Source organism: Phoca vitulina, unplaced genomic scaffold (assembly GCF_004348235.1).
Source record: "Phoca vitulina isolate PV1807 unplaced genomic scaffold, GSC_HSeal_1.0 scaffold25, whole genome shotgun sequence".
NCBI lineage: Eukaryota > Metazoa > Chordata > Mammalia > Carnivora > Phocidae > Phoca > Phoca vitulina.
Genome location: NW_022589728.1, coordinates 22,499,065 through 22,516,819, shown reverse-complemented (window position 1 = coordinate 22,516,819; position 17,755 = coordinate 22,499,065).

Sequence of the window (17,755 nt, the reverse complement as noted above, 5' to 3'; positions counted from 1 at the left end):
CATAGTGGTATGAAACTTGAAATCAATTACAAAAAGGAAAACTACAAATATGTGGTGATAAAGAAACGTTACTGAATGACCACTAGCTCATAAAAGAAATCAAAGAAGCAATTAAAAAAATGCCTTGAGACAAATGAAAACGGAAATACAACATAACAAAATCTGTGGGAGGCAGAAAAAGCAGTTCTAAGAGTTGGAAGTTAATAGCAATACAGGACTACCTCAAGAAAAAAGAGAACTCTCAAATAAATAATCTACACCTAAAGGAACTAGATAACGAAGAGTAAATGAAGCCCAAAGTGAGTATAAGGAAGGAAATAATAAAGATCAGAGCAAAAGTAAATGAAATAGAGACTAAGAAGAAAATAGAAAATATCAATGAAAATAAGAGTTGGTTCTTTGAAAAGATAAACAAAATTGATATATCTTTAACTAGATTCACCAAGAAAAAAAGTAGAGAGGGCTCCAATAAAATCAGAAATGAGAGCGAAGTTATAACTGATACTACAGAAATATAAAAAATCATAAGAGATTACTATGAATAATTATAAGTCAATAAATTTAGGAACCTAGAAGAAATGGGTAAATTCCTAGGAATGTACAGTTTTCCAAGACTGAATCATTTAGAAATAGAAAATCTGAATTAGACCAATTACTAGTAAGGAGATTGAATCAGTAATCAAAAACCTCCCAACAAATAAAAATCTAGGACCAAATGGCTTCAGTGGTGAGTTCTAGCAAATATTCAAATATGACTTAATACCTATTTTTCTCAAAACTTTCCAAAAAATTGAAGAGGAAGGAGAGCTTTCAAACAAACTCATTTTAGAGGCTAGCATTATCCTGATACCAAAACCAGACAAGGACACCACACATACACCAAAAAATTATAGGCCAATATCCCTGATGAACATAGATGCAAAAGTCCTCAACAAAATGTTATCAAACCAAATTAAACACTAGATTAAAAGGCTCATATACCACGATCAAGTGGGATTTATTCCAGGGATACAAGGATGGTTCAACATACACAAATCAATCAACATGATACACTACAATAACAAAATGAAAGATAAAATCATATGATCATCTTAATAGATATAGAAAATATATTTGACAAAATGCAACATTTATTTATGATAAAAATTCTCAACAAAGTGGGTATAGAGGAAAGGTATCCTCAAAATAATGAAGGCCATATATAATAAACCCATAGTTAATTCACATTCAATAGTGAAAAGCTGAAAGGTTTTCCTCTGCTAACAGGAACAAGACAAGCATGCCCACTCTCCCCACTTTTATTCAACACAGTATTGGAATTCCTGGCTACAGCAATTAGGCAAGAAAAAGAAATAAAATACATCTGGATTGGAAAGGAAGAAGTAAAACTGTCACTATTTACTGATGACATGATACTATGTATAGAAAACCCTAAAAATCCACCAAAAAACTTGGAACTAATAAATGAATTCAGTAAATTTGCAGGATAGAAAATTAATATACAAAATCTGTTGCATTTCTATACACTAATAACTACCAGAAAGAGAAATCAAGAAAACAATCCCATTTATAGTCACATCAAAAAGAATAAAATACCTAGGAATATATTTAACAAAGGAGGTGAAAGACCCATATGCTGAAAACTATAAAACATTGATGAAAGACATTGAAAAAGACACAAATAAATGGAAAGATGTTTTGTGCTCATGGATCAGAAGAATTAATACTGTTAAAATGTCCATACTACCCAAAGCAATCTACAGATTCAATGCAATCCTTATCAAAATTCCAATGACATTTTTCAAAAAACTAGAAAAAATAATTCCAAAATTTGTATGGAATCACAAAAGACCCCAAATACCCAAAACAATCTTGAGAAAGAGAAAGAAGCCAGAGGTATCATGCTCCCTGATTTCAAACTATACTAAAAAGCTATAGTAATAAAACAGTATGGTAGTGGCATAAAAATAGACACACTGGAACAAAATAGAAATAAATCCATACATACATGGCCAATTAATTTACAACAAAGGAGGCAAAAATATACAATTGGTAAAAGGACAGTCTCTTCAGTAAATGTGTTGGGAAAACTGGAAAGCTATAATTGCAAAAGAATGAAAGTGGACCACTATCTTACAATATATACAAATATAAATTCAAAACAGATCAAAGAGTTGAATGTAAGACCTGAAACCATGAAACTCCTAGAAGAAAACATAGATAGCTCCTTGGCATTTGTTTCAGCAAAGGGTTTTTGTTTGTTTGTTAATTTGTTTGTTTTTTGATCTGACTCCAAAGGCAAGGGAAATAAGAGCAAAAACAAACAAATGGGACTAAATCAAACTAAAAAGCTTCTTCACAGAAAAGGAAACCAATAACAAAACAAAAAGGCAGCCTACTGAATGGGAGAGGGTATTTGTAAATGATATATATGATAAGGGGTTAATATCCAAAATACATAAAGAACTCATACAACTCGATGATGAAAAAACAATCCCATTAAAAAATGGGCCAAGGACCTGAATAGACATTTTCCAAAGAAAACATACAGATGGCCAACAAGCACATGAAAAGATGCTCAATGTCACTAATCATTAGGGAAATGCAAATGTAAACCACACATGGTAGAACGGCTATTATCAAAAAGACAAGAAATAACAAGCGTTGGCAAGGATGAGGAGAAAAAGGAATCCTAGTATAGCAGGTGAGGATGTAAATTGGTGCAGCACCACAGGAAACAGTATGGAGGTTCCTCAAAAAATTAAAAGTAGAGTTACCAGGATCCAGCAATTCCACTACTGAGTATCTATCCAAAGAAAACAATAGCACTAATTAAAAAACATACATGCACCCCCATGTTCACGGCAGCATTATTTACAATAGCCAAGATATAAAAGCAACCTAAATGTCCAACAATTGATGAATGGATAAAGAAGATGAGGTATATATACACCATGGAATACTACTCAGCCATAAAAAGAATGAGATCTTGCCATTTGCAACAACATGGATGAAACTTGTAAGTATTATGCTAAGTGAAATAAGACAGAGAACAACAAATATTGCATGAATTTGCTTATATGTGAAATCCAAAAATCAAAACAAAAAACCAAAACAAACAAAACCTAGACTCATTGATGGTTGCCAGAGGGGAGGGGGGTTGGGTGGATGGGTGGGTGGGGGGTTGAAAATGTTGCAGGATTCTTTTCCTTCGGTGCCCGTGGTTCTTGGTCATGCCACTTTGAAGAATGAAGATGTAGACCAGATGAAGAGTGGTGGGCAGCAAAGCAGTTTACTGAGCGATAATAAAGTTTATTGAGCGATAGTACAAAGCTCCTGAAGAGGGAGGGGACCTGAGAGTGTTGCCACCAGAGTTTCTAAGTTTAGAAGTTTTTATGGGCTTGTGTTGGTGGAATGTTTGAATCTGATTAACCCTCCATTCGCCTGCCACCCAACCAGGTTTTTGTCCATGTGTTCATCTACCTGTCAGTTAGTTGCTCATGTGGGAAAGGGCAGCAGGCTCCTTTTAGGGTGGTGTAAAATCCTTTTAAGGGTGGTTTTGTCTTAGGATGGGAGCCCTTGTCCCTGCCTACCTTTCTTCTGACTACCCTTCATTAAAATGGGTGAAGGCATTAAGAAGTACAAACTTCCAGTTATACAATAAGTAAGTCACGGGGATGTATTGTAATGTACTATGTACGGAATGTAATCAATAATATTGTATTAACTCTGTATGATGACAGATGGTAACTAGAGTTATTGTGGTGACCATTTCACAATATATACAAGTGTTGAATCATTATGTTGTACACATGAAACCAATATAATATTGTATGTCAATTAAACCTCAATAAAAAAAAGAGAAAAGCAGATGGAATGCAAAGATGCAGATGCTGAGGGAGGCTTATTAGAACTAGAGCTAACAGTGCTCTGTCAATGTGAGAAGAGCATTAGTTCTCAACTATGACCGTACAATAGGATCACTTGGGTTGTTTTAAAAGAGTCACACCCCAGATGAATCAAATAAAAATATCCAGGCGGAAGACCAAGGCATCACTGTTTTTAAATCACCAGGTGATACTAAAGAGTAGGCCAGGTCAAAAAACTGTTGAAATCCAAGAAAAGGTAGGAGAGAGGGGCCTGGGGCCAGGTTGGAAGAGGAATGTAAATAGGAACATTCAGGCTGGTCTGGTAGTGTTTGGGGAAGGTACAATTTTCTAAAAATAAATTAGACCATTCATTCACCTACTGGTTGATTCAATTATATTATGTCTAGCATCATATTAAGTATTGCATACATGCAAGTAAATAAAACTTGGGCATGACCCTTGAAGGGTGCACAATCCAGGCCTTGTAAATTTGTTAGCACCACACTGCCTAGAGGCAGGGAACCACTGCTGAATGGTGGGGAGGGTGAATGGCTATTAAGGTAGGTGCTGAGCATTGCAGAAATGCTAATGTTGACTTTATCTTGGAGTCAAAATGATACAGATGCCACTAAAATGGGCAAGGGGTGTTTAGAATTTCATGAGCAGCCCTGCTCAGGGCATTCTCAGCTGGTCATGAGGGTCTTGTCTTCCAAGGCTGCCCTCTGGAGAAGGAAAGGCTCATTACCAGTGTCCAATAAAAACCTGGTTAACAGGAAAGACTGTGTGGAAAGGGTGCAGTGGAAGTGTATCAGACTGGCCACCGTGGAATGGAGCCTGAGGGGAAAGAAAGTTTAGGATGCTTTCACTGAAAAAGTGAGGGATGTTGAACAAAATTAATGCATACAAATACCCTTGGCCAATGTGACCCACATAATTGATTAAGCAAATTAAAGCTGTTGAGGTGACCACCCTCAATTCTCATTCATTCCTATCTGTGACACCTACCTTCATCCCACTCTTATTCATTCATCAAAAGGTGTAGTATTTACCATTTGCTAAGATTCACTGTCAGCCTTCAGAGAGCTTACAATTTATTGAGCGAGATTCTTGCACTTCTCCATGCTCAGCAAAGAAAGGTCCTCTACTCTTGTCCAAGACCAACCCTTCCACCTATGCCCTTTACCCCATACTTTGGCTTCCTTCAGTACCTTGTTCAAATTCATCCCTTTTCTTTTCTTTCTCTTCAAACACCACTTTTCTATTGGTTCCTTTTCCTCAGCACGTAAGGAGAGAAATATATTTCCATCCTAAAACACCCTCCAAGCCTCCCTTGACCTTTGTTCCCAACAGCCATCAAGAAATTGTACTCTTCTTCTTCTAATCCAAAAACTTCTTGAAACCATTAGTAATACTTCTTTATCTCTATTTTCTCTTCTCTTATTCACTCTTCAACCCAGACTGAACTGTGTCCCATTCTTTTGTCTCTCATATCCTCCATATAGCCAAAAGGGAAATTTGCCCAATTTCAAATCTGAGCATCTCTTTTAAGGTTAAACCTCTGTAACTTAGGGTAGAGTTCCATTCCTGAGCTGGGCATAGGAAACAATGCCTCCTTCCCTGACCTCAGCTCTCACTAGCAAATGTCTCACTTGATACTCCTGCAATCCTGAACTGTAGTGGTTCCCAGTACATACCATGCCTTTTCTCATTTCTATGTTTTTGCCCCTACTCTTTTCTATACCTGGAATACCCTAACCCTTCTCCTTTGCCAGCTTTGCCTGGCACTCAGGTCAAATATCACCTCCTCCAAGAGGCCTTCCCTGATTCCCCCAGTCCTAGCTGAATATCTGAACTCAGATCTGTGTTTCTGCAATAACCTGAGTATATCTCTAGAATGTACTTATTAGCTAATATCCTAATTATCTGTTTGTGTGTCTACATTATTGTTATTTGCTTGTATGTGTGTCTTCCCTTCTGGACTGAGAATTGCTTTAGAGTAAAGAAGCAGTTTGAGAATTTAGTAATATATTGAAGATTCCAAATATAAACAATTATTACCGTACCATACTCTTTCTTATACACATTATTGAATTTTTTCTTTAAACATCCACTACCTATAAATACAGGCATTTATAGTTATTTCAAAAAAACTACTGTAATGGAAAAATTATGGAATTAATCTATGAGATGATTACTTAGAGAATAGAATATGGTTCTTTGGGAGAAAGTGTACACAAGTCTTCGAAAATCTAAATAAAGGCGGAAAAATTGAAAAAAAAAGACAACATAACAAACACTTAAAGAAGCCACTACCATTGCAAAATACCATGCCCAATGGTATGTTAATAAATTTGGAAATCACAATAAAATAAATGTTTTCTGGAAAACTATGAAATTGATTCAGTATGAAATATGTAATATGAATAGACTAACCACCAAAGATCAAATTTAAACCCTAATCGGCAAAGAAGAAGTCAAACTCTCACTCTTTGCAGATGATATGATACTTTATGTGGAAAACCCAAAAGACTCTACCCCAAAACTGCTAGAACCCATACAGGAATTCAGTAAAGTGGCAGGATATAAAATCAATGCACAGAAATCAGTGGCATTCCTATACACCAACAACAAGACAGAAGAAAGAGAAATTAAGGAGTCGATCCCATTTACAATTGCATCCAAAAGCATAAGATACCTAGGAATAAATCTAACCAAAGAGGCAAAGAATCTGTACTCAGAAAACTATAAAATACTCATGAAAGAAATTGAGGAAGACACAAAGAAATGGAAAAATGTTCCATGCTCATGGATTGGAAGAACAAATATGTGAAGATATCAATGCTACCTAGAGCAATCTACACATTTAATGCAATCCCTATCAAAATACCATCCACTTTTTTCAAAGAAATGGAACAAATAATCCTAAAATTTGTATGGAACCAGAAAAGACCCCGAATAGCCAGAGGAATGTTGAAAAAGAAAAGCAAAGTGGTGGCATCACAATTTCGGACTTCAAGCTCTATTACAAAGCTGTCATCATCAAAACAGTATGGTACTGGCACAAAAACAGACACATAGATCAATGGAACCGAATAGAGAGCCCAGAAATGGACCCTCAACTCTATGGTCAACTAATCTTCGACAAAGCAAGAAAGAATGTCCAATGGAAAAAAGACAGTCTCTTCAACAAAAGGTGTTGGGAAACAGCCATATGCAGAAGAAAGAAACTGGACCATTTCCTTATACCACACATAAAAATAGACTCAAAATGGTTGAAAGACCTAAATGTGAGACAGGAGTCCATCAAAATCCTAAAGGAGAACACAGGCAGCAACGTCTTCGACCTCAGCCACAGCAACTTCTTTCTAGAAACATCGCCAAAGGTGAGGGAAGCAAGGGCAAAAATGAACTATTGGGACTTCATCAAGACAAAAAGCTTTTGCACAGCGAAGGAAACAGTCAACAAAACCAAAAGACAACCGACAGAATGGGAGAAGATATTTGCAAATGACACATCAGATAAAGGGCTAGTATCCAAAATCTATAAAGAACTTATCAAACTCTACACCCAAAGAACAAATAATCCAATCAAGAAATGGGCAGAAGACATGAACAGACATTTTTCCAAAGAAGACATCCAAATGGCCAACAGACACATGAAAAAGTGCTCAGCATTGCTCGGCATCAGGGAAATCCAAATCCAAACCTCAATGGGATACCACCTCACACCAGTCAGAATGGCTAAAATTAACAAGTTCAGGAAATGATAGATGTTGGCGAGGATGCGGAGAAAGGAGAACCCTCCTACACTGTTGGTGGGAATGCAAGCTGGTGCAGCCACTCTGGAAAACAGTATGGAGGTTCCTTAAAAGTTGAAAATATAGCTACCATACAACCCAGCAATTGCACTACTGGGTATTTACCCCAAAGATACAAATGTAGGGATCCGAAGGAGTACGTGCACCCCGATTTTTATAGCAGCAATGTCCACAATAGCCAAACTGTGGAAAGAGCCAAGATGTCCATCGGCAGATGAATGGATAAAGAAGAGATGGTATATACACACAATGGAATATTATGCAGCCATCAAAAGGAATGAAATCTTGCCATTTGCAACGACGTGGATAGAACTGGAGAGTATTATGCTGAGTGAAATAAGTCAATCAGAGAAAGACATGTATCATATGATCTCACTGATATGAGGAATTCTTAATCTCAGGAAACAACCTGAGGGTTGCTGGAGTGGTGGGGGGTGGGAGGCATGGGGTGGCTGGGTGATAGACATTGGGGAGGGTATGTGCTATGGTGAGTGCTGTGAATTGTGCAAGACTGTTGAATCACAGATCTGTATCTCTGAAACAAATAATACATTATATGTTAAAAAAAGAAAAAAAAAAAGAAGAAGAAGATAGCAGGAGGGGAAGAATGGGGGGGGGGGAATCGGAGAGGGAGAAGAACCATGAGAGACGATGGACTCTGAGAAACAAACAGGATTCTAGAGGAGAGGGAGGTGGGGGGATGGTTAGCGTGGTGATTGGTATTAAAGAGGGCACTTATTGAATAGAGCACTGGGTGTTATATGCAAACAATGAATCGTGGAACACTACATCAAAAACTAATGATGTAATGTATGGTGATTAACATAACATAATAAAAAATGCAAAAAAAATAGTCTACATAAAGAACTTTGGCTATCTATAAGTGAATTATTTAAATATTTCAAAGAAAATTTAATTTCTGTCCTCTTAAATTGTTTCAGAACATAAAGTAGTATGACTCATAGTTCAGCCTAAAAAAGTAAAAACCAAAAATGTATCCTTAGCCCCAGAACAAAAACAAAAAAAAGGCACATTTCAATTAAGAATATACATGTGCTATGATGAGCGCTATGAATTGTGTTAAGACTGATGAATCACAGACCTGTTCCCCTGAAACAAATAATACATTATATGTTAATTAAAAAAAAGAATATACATATGGAAATCCAACCAAGAATATTGGCTAACAAAATACAACTATATATTTTAAATATTATGCCTTGATCATAAATGATTTATTTTAGAAAAACAGGGAAGATTCCATACCTGAGAAGCCATTAATATGTGGCATCTCAAACTTGGAGGAAAAACTTTATAAACTTTTCAATTTTATCACAATGACACTTGATTAAATTAAATGACCATTTCTAAGAAATTCTCTTTTATTTATTTATTATTATTATTTTTAAAGATTTTATTTATTTATTTGACACAGAGAAAGAGACAGCTAGAGAGGGAACACAAGCAGGGGGAGCGGGAGAGGGAGAAGCAGGCTCCCGGCTGAGCAGGGAGCCCGATGTGGGGCTCGATCCCAGGACCTGGGGATCAGGACCTGAGCCAAAGGCAGACGCTTAATGACTGAGCTACCCAGGCGCCCCAAGAAATTCTGTTTTAGTAGAATAGTCCTTAAACATAATAAAGAGCTTCAAGTATGAACTTTAACAAATTTATATTTTCTCCATTTTTAGAGAAAGAGCCAATGGTTTCAATTTCGTGTCCTGGAAAGAGAATGTGGCAAATTCTTTTGAAATCCAAAATGCCTACAGTTATGTGGCAAAGACCCCATATGTCTTGCTGGATATTCGTGCAAACGTTATTCTGCCAGTTTGCAGCTCTTCAACAGTAGGTCTAGTTGATTTTAAACTTTGTAATGCTTTTCCTACAAGCTATGTCTGTATATATCTCTAGAATGGCATCCCTTATAAAATCAGGCAACTATCACTTTTCAGAGAGAAAAAAAAATTGTATTAAATAACGATGTGACAGAGTTTACTTAAAAATGATTTAAGGAATTAGAAACATGAGTTTTCTCTTTGTCAATTATCTCCCAGGAGTAATCCAAGAGCAGTTATGTCCTTTGCTGTGTAATACCAATAATAAAAGTTGAACTACTAAAGTACCTTAGAAAAATCTGACGGGCAATCCCTCATCTTCTTAGTGACCATTGTTCTCAGGGTTTGAAAGTGATAAGTAATCACTCTCCTATGTACATAATCCCCTCTGCCCCAAATCAAAGTCAATTAAAAAAAAAATCAGAACAAAATAGTGGAGATGAAAAACATCAGTTTACATACCGATAAAGCTAGATGGAGATGTCAGGCCATATTAGTTGCCAAATAACTTCCTCACCGAGGTTTACTTTCCCTATGACTATAAGATTCTCCTATTGTTGGTAGAGCCAAGCATGGTCAACTTATCACAAAGAAGAGCTAGGAGCAGTTTAACCTGAAAAAGAGACTCAATGTCCTTTCCCTAAACTCACCATTATGATCAGTTATTTCTCTTCCCATGGGAATGGGTGAGTGAAGTACATCTCCCAGTACTAGAGAAAAGGGATAAATTCCTAATTTGTAGGTGGACAGAGAGTATAGTTGCTGCTACCAAACCTAACATTTTCAGTAAGTTCTTAGATACCTAGAGCAAATCATTATTGATCATCAAATGATTGTGTGGTTTAAGATTACACTTAATTCATATGAATAAAAACCCAAAACAATGGCTTAAGCAAGAAGGAAGCTAATTTCTTTCACAAAAAAGAAATTCAGATGTTCATAGTATAGGCTAGCTTAGCAGCTACACGATCATCCAAGATCTAGCCTCCTTTCTGTTATTTGCTCTGCCAATCCTCTTCTATGTAGCACAAGACAGATGACTCTAGCCATAATGTAAAATCCATACTCAGTGCAGAAGGAAAAAAAAAAGAAAGAAGTGAAGAAGACTATGCCCTTTATTATTAAAGAAATGTCCTCAAATCACACACAACACTTGTATAGTTAATTCCTTTGCCAAAATTTAGTAACATGGCTGTCCCTAGCTACCAGGGAGGCAGGAAATGTGTGTGTGTGTTTTTTAAGATTTTATTTATTTATTTATTTGAGAGAAAGAGAGAGAGAGCATGAGCAGGGGGGAGGGGTAGAGGAAGAGGGAGAAGCAGACTCCCTGAAGCAGACTCCCACTGAGCAGGGAGCCTGATGTGGGACTCGACCCCAGGAATCTGGGATCATGACCTGAGCCAAAGACAGGCGCTTAACCGACTGAGCCACCCAGGTGCCCAGGAAATGTGTCTTTTATCTGTGCCCAGTTAATATTGGGGCCTTATTATTATAAAGCAAGAAGGGGAGGATGTATTTGGGAGGCAACTAGCCAAATCTGTCCTGCCAATGAAGCAACCTGTGAAGGAATAATGGCAGGTAGCAACCCAGCTAATCTGAACTGAAAAGGTTTTAAACTATCAGATTCTTTTATATTAAATTCTTTACTCTTACCTCTTTTCAATAGCATATAGCTATGTAATGGTTTCAAGTTATAAGTCAGACTCTTCATAGGACAAAAGGTACACATTTTATTCACATGATATTTGCATCAATTTCTCCATTCACGTTTTAATTCCACAGTGAAGAGAAAGTGAAAGAACAGATTATATTTCTGTAATGAAAAAACAACCAGATCTGCATAAGTATGGCAACTTTTTCCTTTACACTTAGAAATAAGTTTCTTTCTTTCCTTTTTTTTTTTTTTTTTTTGGGACCACTATGCACTTCAACTGTATATGTCGGGTTAGGATGGAACCCTTGAACTTGAGCCAGTCCAGGTTTCCATAGGGTTAAATTTAGATTCTATTCAATCCTAGGAAAATCAGTTCTAACGTACCACCCAATGAATTTAAATTGAACTGAAAGAGAAGGATCCTGGAGGCTGATATGAATGAAATCCAAAATTCTTTTCACTCCCAGGGGGCCTTAGAGCTTCATATTCTAGTTTGGATCAGATCAACTTTGAGCTCCGACAAACATCTGGGGACTAAGCTAGCATGCACTCAAAATCTAGGGAATTCCAGTAACCTCTGAGCCTCTGAAGTGGCAAAAAAGGAACACTTAAAAAAATTTTTTTTCCAGATGCTATTACATTAGCCAAAGTACACATGGCATCCCTCAGCTTGGGTGGTGGAATAGTATTCCTGACAAGAGGGCGCTATTTGTTTCATTCATCTGCAAACACCATATTCATGCTTCCACAGGAATCACATCTGAGCCACCAAATTTCAGTATCCAGTTTCATAATACAGCCACATCTCCTACAGAACACTACGAACTACCTTTGGTTACTTGACATTTCAGGAGACTAATTAAATATCAGCTTCAGTTTGTAGCAAACAAACTGAGTTCCCAGCAAATGTCAATCCCCATGAAATTCTAAAAATGGACAAAGAACACAGGAGGGTGACATTTCTCTATGTGGTGTCTGGCTCGTGTCTAGTTTGGTGGCCCTATGATCACCAAGCACTCTAAATGGTAATCATTCTTGCTTTTCATGACTCAAGTCTCCCACTCAGTAGTCATGGCAGTACATTTGACTGAGATTGAAGAAATCTGAATTACAATCCCAGTTCTTCTCCCAACTAGAGATATACGATGGACAAGTTCCGTAATTGTCTTGTCTGTTTTATAATTGTCTTGTCTGTTTTATATTCTAAAAAAAGTCGGAAGGTTAGATTAGATAGCTTTTAATCTCATTTTCAGTTCAAAATTCTATGATTTGGAGTACTTTTTGAGAACTCATTCCTTCGATGATACCTAAGAGTAACATATTTCAGCATTTCCACATCTAAAAGAGCCAATCTTGGCTTTAAAGGAAATGGATGTAGCATTGTATGCAGCATGGGTTTTCTTAATCCCATTTATAAATCTCCATTAAGTAATAGATCCTATTTGTTGATTTCTAAAGTAATGAAGAATTTTTCAACACACACTGAAATGTGTCCTTAAGGAAACCTTTGCAGAGGATGTCTTAAGCACACAGCTGAAGAAATGTGGTAGTGTATCCAATGGTTCCCTTAATTTTATAAACCTTAACACACTTCCTGCTACGACACTGGGAAATTGTTGAAGGCAGAAAGAAAAATACCTCCATTGAGAAAGAACAAGCAGGGCTATTGCAAGGGTAAATAAAATCTGATGAACTTGGCATAAAGTTGGAAAAATGCTGGATTGCATACCAGCACCATCCCACGAACTCTCTCTTGGGTGAGTGGGTCTATGTAACCACATGCCACAGGACAAGGAGAGCGGTACATAGTGGTTTCTTTCACAGGGAGTAGGGATAAAAATATTAGATTGAACCTTATGAAAAGTTTTGTAGGTTAAAACTGATTGAATATTGGCAATGTGATATGCCTGGGCCAAATATTTCTGCTTCTTCCACGTGGGTATTAAGTGCCAATTCTACCAGAATGTGGTACAAGAGCACTCAGGATGTAGAAGTATAGTTATCCTTAGTAATGACACTGTGAGGACTGTTAGGCTGGACCGCCACAGGAGGTCTGACCACAGTAGAACCTCCAAAGGAACTAGAGGACATGGAAGTGGGGATGGAAGGTAAGGAGTAGAGATGAAGCCACAGCGAATACACAGGAAAGCTTAGGGTACTGCTTAATTTGTATCTATTGCACTAAAATTAACTGGAACCCCACCCAAACATGCTGAGGAGGAGACAAAAGTATAATCACAACTCTGTTACACTTGGGGAATAACACATTTGATACTCCACCCAGGAGAAAAAGAGTACCCAATGCACAGGTTATTGAGAGGCAGTTAACAGTATCATCCTTCCCCACCATGTGGCTCCTTCCCTCACACTTCCCAGTCATTACCAAGGTGCTTTTCTTAGAATACAGTCTCAGGCCCTCTGCTTTCATTCCTCCTCACCCACTTTCAAGAGCTCTTTCCATTTACATAATGTCATCTGATTCCCTACCCATTAGAAAGTCCTCTCATCTTGCCTTCTTGTCAGTCTTATAGGTACAGGTGCTCCTTTCCTGGTTGATTTCACCCATGTACTACTCCATTTAATATCCCATAAATGTTTATTAAGATCTTTAAATGTCTACTCCTTTGTAAATGTTGCGTCTTTTTCATTTGGGTGCCTTGTGTAGTTCCATAGGATTGTGAACTCTGAAAGTGAAGACTTAACATTCTCAGGAAAGCCTGATACAAAACTGGATTCAGAGGAGAGATTGTGTATGTGGAAGTGCTCTTGTTATTACCGACTCATACAACAATGCCTCACCTATCCAGGAATCAGGTATCTGGAAATCTCAAATTTCTGGGGACACAACTAACAGACACAAAATAAGATGAGAAAAAGTACTGAGAGAATTTAAAACCCAAATAAGTGTCATAATATCCAAACACTAATGCTCATGAACATTTCACACATGATGCCAAATCTGAACCCATTTCTGCTTACTTTGCTGAGAAATCTAACAAGTTTTAATACCTGGTTTCCATAGTAGATTAGAAATTTTGACCAAAGGATTACTATAAGTAGGGATGAAATAAGAAGGTTAATATGGCTATTATATAAAGACCATACATCTAAAGAAAGGGCAGAAAAAAATCAGAATGCAATATGAGATTTTAAAGGAGCAATTTTGGGTTATTTAGTGTAATGACAAATAGTAGGATTTTTTCAACTGATTCTGTGGCAATGGCTATACTAAAATTCAGAATAATATTTTATTTCATACTGATGAACATATTTTCAACAAAAGTTAAAGGTAAATAGCTTTTAAGGTAAGTAACAAAACATAGATTTTAGTCTGGAAAAAGTCAATAATATCCAAAGGTTATTTATTTACTGCTTTATTAAGGTTTATGGCTGAAAGTTGTAATGTTCAGTCATCCAGAAATTCTGCTCTTTACATCGACTTATCACCCAAGGATTCTAGATAACTGAATTTCTGTTTAATTATTAACCTACTCAGTATGAGCTCAATAAATGGCATTTATTATTACCTAAATGACTAATGTAAAATAAACTTCCATTATATCTAGCTAGTCTAACCTTTGGGGAAGAATGTGAAACATGAGAAATTTTATTTTTAATTGTGACAGGGTGACAGGTTGCATAGATAAAGGGGAACACAGGGATATACTTTCACCCAGTTTTGTAAAATTTCTCAATTTCTCTTTCTACTTGTAGTCATAATGACAAGCTGCAAGCATGATACCTCTGAAGAACGAATGAGAAACTTCAATCCGGTAGTTTACCAAATAACATCCATTCAGACCATATGGTTGTGGGTGTGAAGTTGTTAAATAATAAAGCCCACAGAGGTAGATCCATGATCACGTGCAGGACGCCTGTCAGACTGTTTCTGGGCAGTAAAGGAGCCCTTCTAGCTCAATCTGGCAATCTACTCTCCTTGTAGGGCCACTACACACGATGACATTAGGCAGCAGAGTTGAAGCAGACAGCAAATAGGGCTCTCGCATGGCACAACCACCCAGAGAAGCCATCTCCACCAATACATAACTGGTGGTGGACCCTCCGACATCAGGGCTGAGGGGCACCCTCCTTTTCTCAAAGGCAGGGAAGATTGCTCTTGAAATTTGGCCTTAGAATTACCATTTTCAACAGCCTCTGATACAAAGCAGCAAAAGCCCCAGGATACTTTCACACAAGACAAGAAGAGTATATGACAAACAGAGATGGGTCAATGGGATCCGGGAAGCATAGCAAAGGTGAATAGATACGTTTAAGTATCCCTTGGTTATGGGTTGAATTGTGTCCCTACCATCCTCTCCCAAAACTCATATGTTGACATCCTGACCTCCAGTACCTCAGAATGTGGCCTTATTTGGAAATAGGGTCATTGCAGATATGATTGGTTAAGGTGAGGTCATACTGGAGTAGGGTGGGCCCCTAATTCAGTGACTGGTGTCCTTATAAAAAGGGGAAATTTGGAGCCAGAGGGAGTACACAAAGAGAATGCCATATGATGAGGAAGGCAGAGATGGGGGTGAAGCATCAATAAGCCAAGGAATGCCAAAGACGGCCAGCAAACCACCAAGACCCAGGAAAGAGGCATGGGACAGATTCTCCCTCACAACCTTCAGAGGGAACCAACCCTGCCGACAACTTGATCTTGGACTTCTAGCCTCCACAACCGCGAGGCAATAAATGTCTGTCGTTTAAGCCACCCTGTCTGTGGCAGCCCTGGCAAACGAATACACTCATTTAACCAGTTCCTTAGTAAGTGTTAAAAACTAATTACCAGAATACCTCTGTATAGAATTTGTAATAATTGTATTCATATAGCAGATGGATAAATAGATGGAAGAAGGAAAAAGAAATAGGGGAATAGGTTTTAATTAATTCTAGTTGTTTTATTTCTACATTTATATGTCTATCCATCTACCTAATCTCCCTCCATAATTTAGTTAACTACACACGGAAAACCGTCCGCCAATCTTGTCCCACGTAGAGGCGGGAGTCATTCTCAGCTTCCTCTCCCTGTTGCTGTATACATTCTAAGCTTGTTAGAGGTAACTGCACTCCAGATTATGCTGACCAGGGGGCCAGACTCACCGAGTGGTGCTTCAGCCACACTCCTGCTGGGGGCGCCACAGGTCACATCCAGGAAATGAAACAACTATCTTTTGTGCAACTACCATGTACAGGGCTCAGGGTGAGGCACTTGGGGACAAGACATACATTAATAATTAACTATTGAGCTGAACATTAACAAGAATACAGATATCAATTTTGTAGCTTTTTATTAATAATGCCCTGGACAGAAGAAAGACTGTGGATTATAGAGCTAAATCACAGGACTTCTTTGAATTTATGTTAGGTTTTATGCTTCCAAGGTCTAGAAAAGCCTAATTACAGCATTTCCCTCCTCCTTATAAAGAGGTACATCCTCTAAGGGTCCCTACTTCTTGGACATTCGCCAAGTGAAGCCCTGTCACCTAGAAACATAATGATCAAAAAAGTCATAGATAATTTATTATTATTTGATCATAATAAATCATTATATATATATGTCTTCCATTTTAAAGGGCAATTTTCTCCTAACCTCTAAAATGTGTACTACTTATCTTCATGTATACTGTGAAAAAATACGTAGTTATGGATAATTTTATTTTGGAATATTCAATACATTTTTTTTTCTACTTATTCGCTTCTTTTTCTCAGTGGCTTTATGGAAGATGTTTTATGAAATGCTTTGAATTCCATATCCCCTCTCCCATGTTCAAGAAGCACATAGGTAATAAAAGCTTCCCACATAGGCTAATTGGGACCTTACTGGATACTTAATCTCTGCTCCAGGATGACCCTCTGAAGACAGGCTTTTTAAACAGCATCATTTAACCACAATCAGAAATAGTTTCCTGACTTATACACCAGTGAAACTACTTCAGGAAATAATTTGCTTTATTGATGGAATGGGAAGAAATGCCAAATAGCAATCATAAAATCAGTGAGCAAATATTATTAAGCTTCTGATGGAGGACGCCTGGGTGGCTCAGTCATTAAGCGTCTGCCTTCGGCTCAGGTCATGATCCCAGGATGGGATCAAGCCCCACATCGAGCTCCCTGTTGGGCGGGGAGCCTGCTTCTCCCTCTCCCACTCCCCCTGCTTGTGTTCCCTCTCTAGCTGTCTCTCTCTCTGTCAAATAAATAAATAAATAAAATCTTAAAAAAAAAAAAGATTCTGATGGAAAGAACATTATTAAATCTGAATCCTTTCATTAGAATCTAGTATTCTGTTATAAATGGGTTACCATAGAATGTTTTCAAATTAACAAGAGCCTCTTATATGGATATATCTTCACTTAGCTTTATATAAATTGAAATCAGGACTTGTGGCTCCTGGAGTTACAGTTCTGCATTTCTTCAACAGGATCAATCTATTTTAGTATACATCTATAAAACATATTTGAAATGGACATGGAGTGCCTCGTATGAACAAAGTGACCACTTTGGCTTTAGAAAAAGGTAGAGAACCATTTGGAGACATTTAAAACCATGAAAATGAATAACTCCAACTTGGCACATAATAAC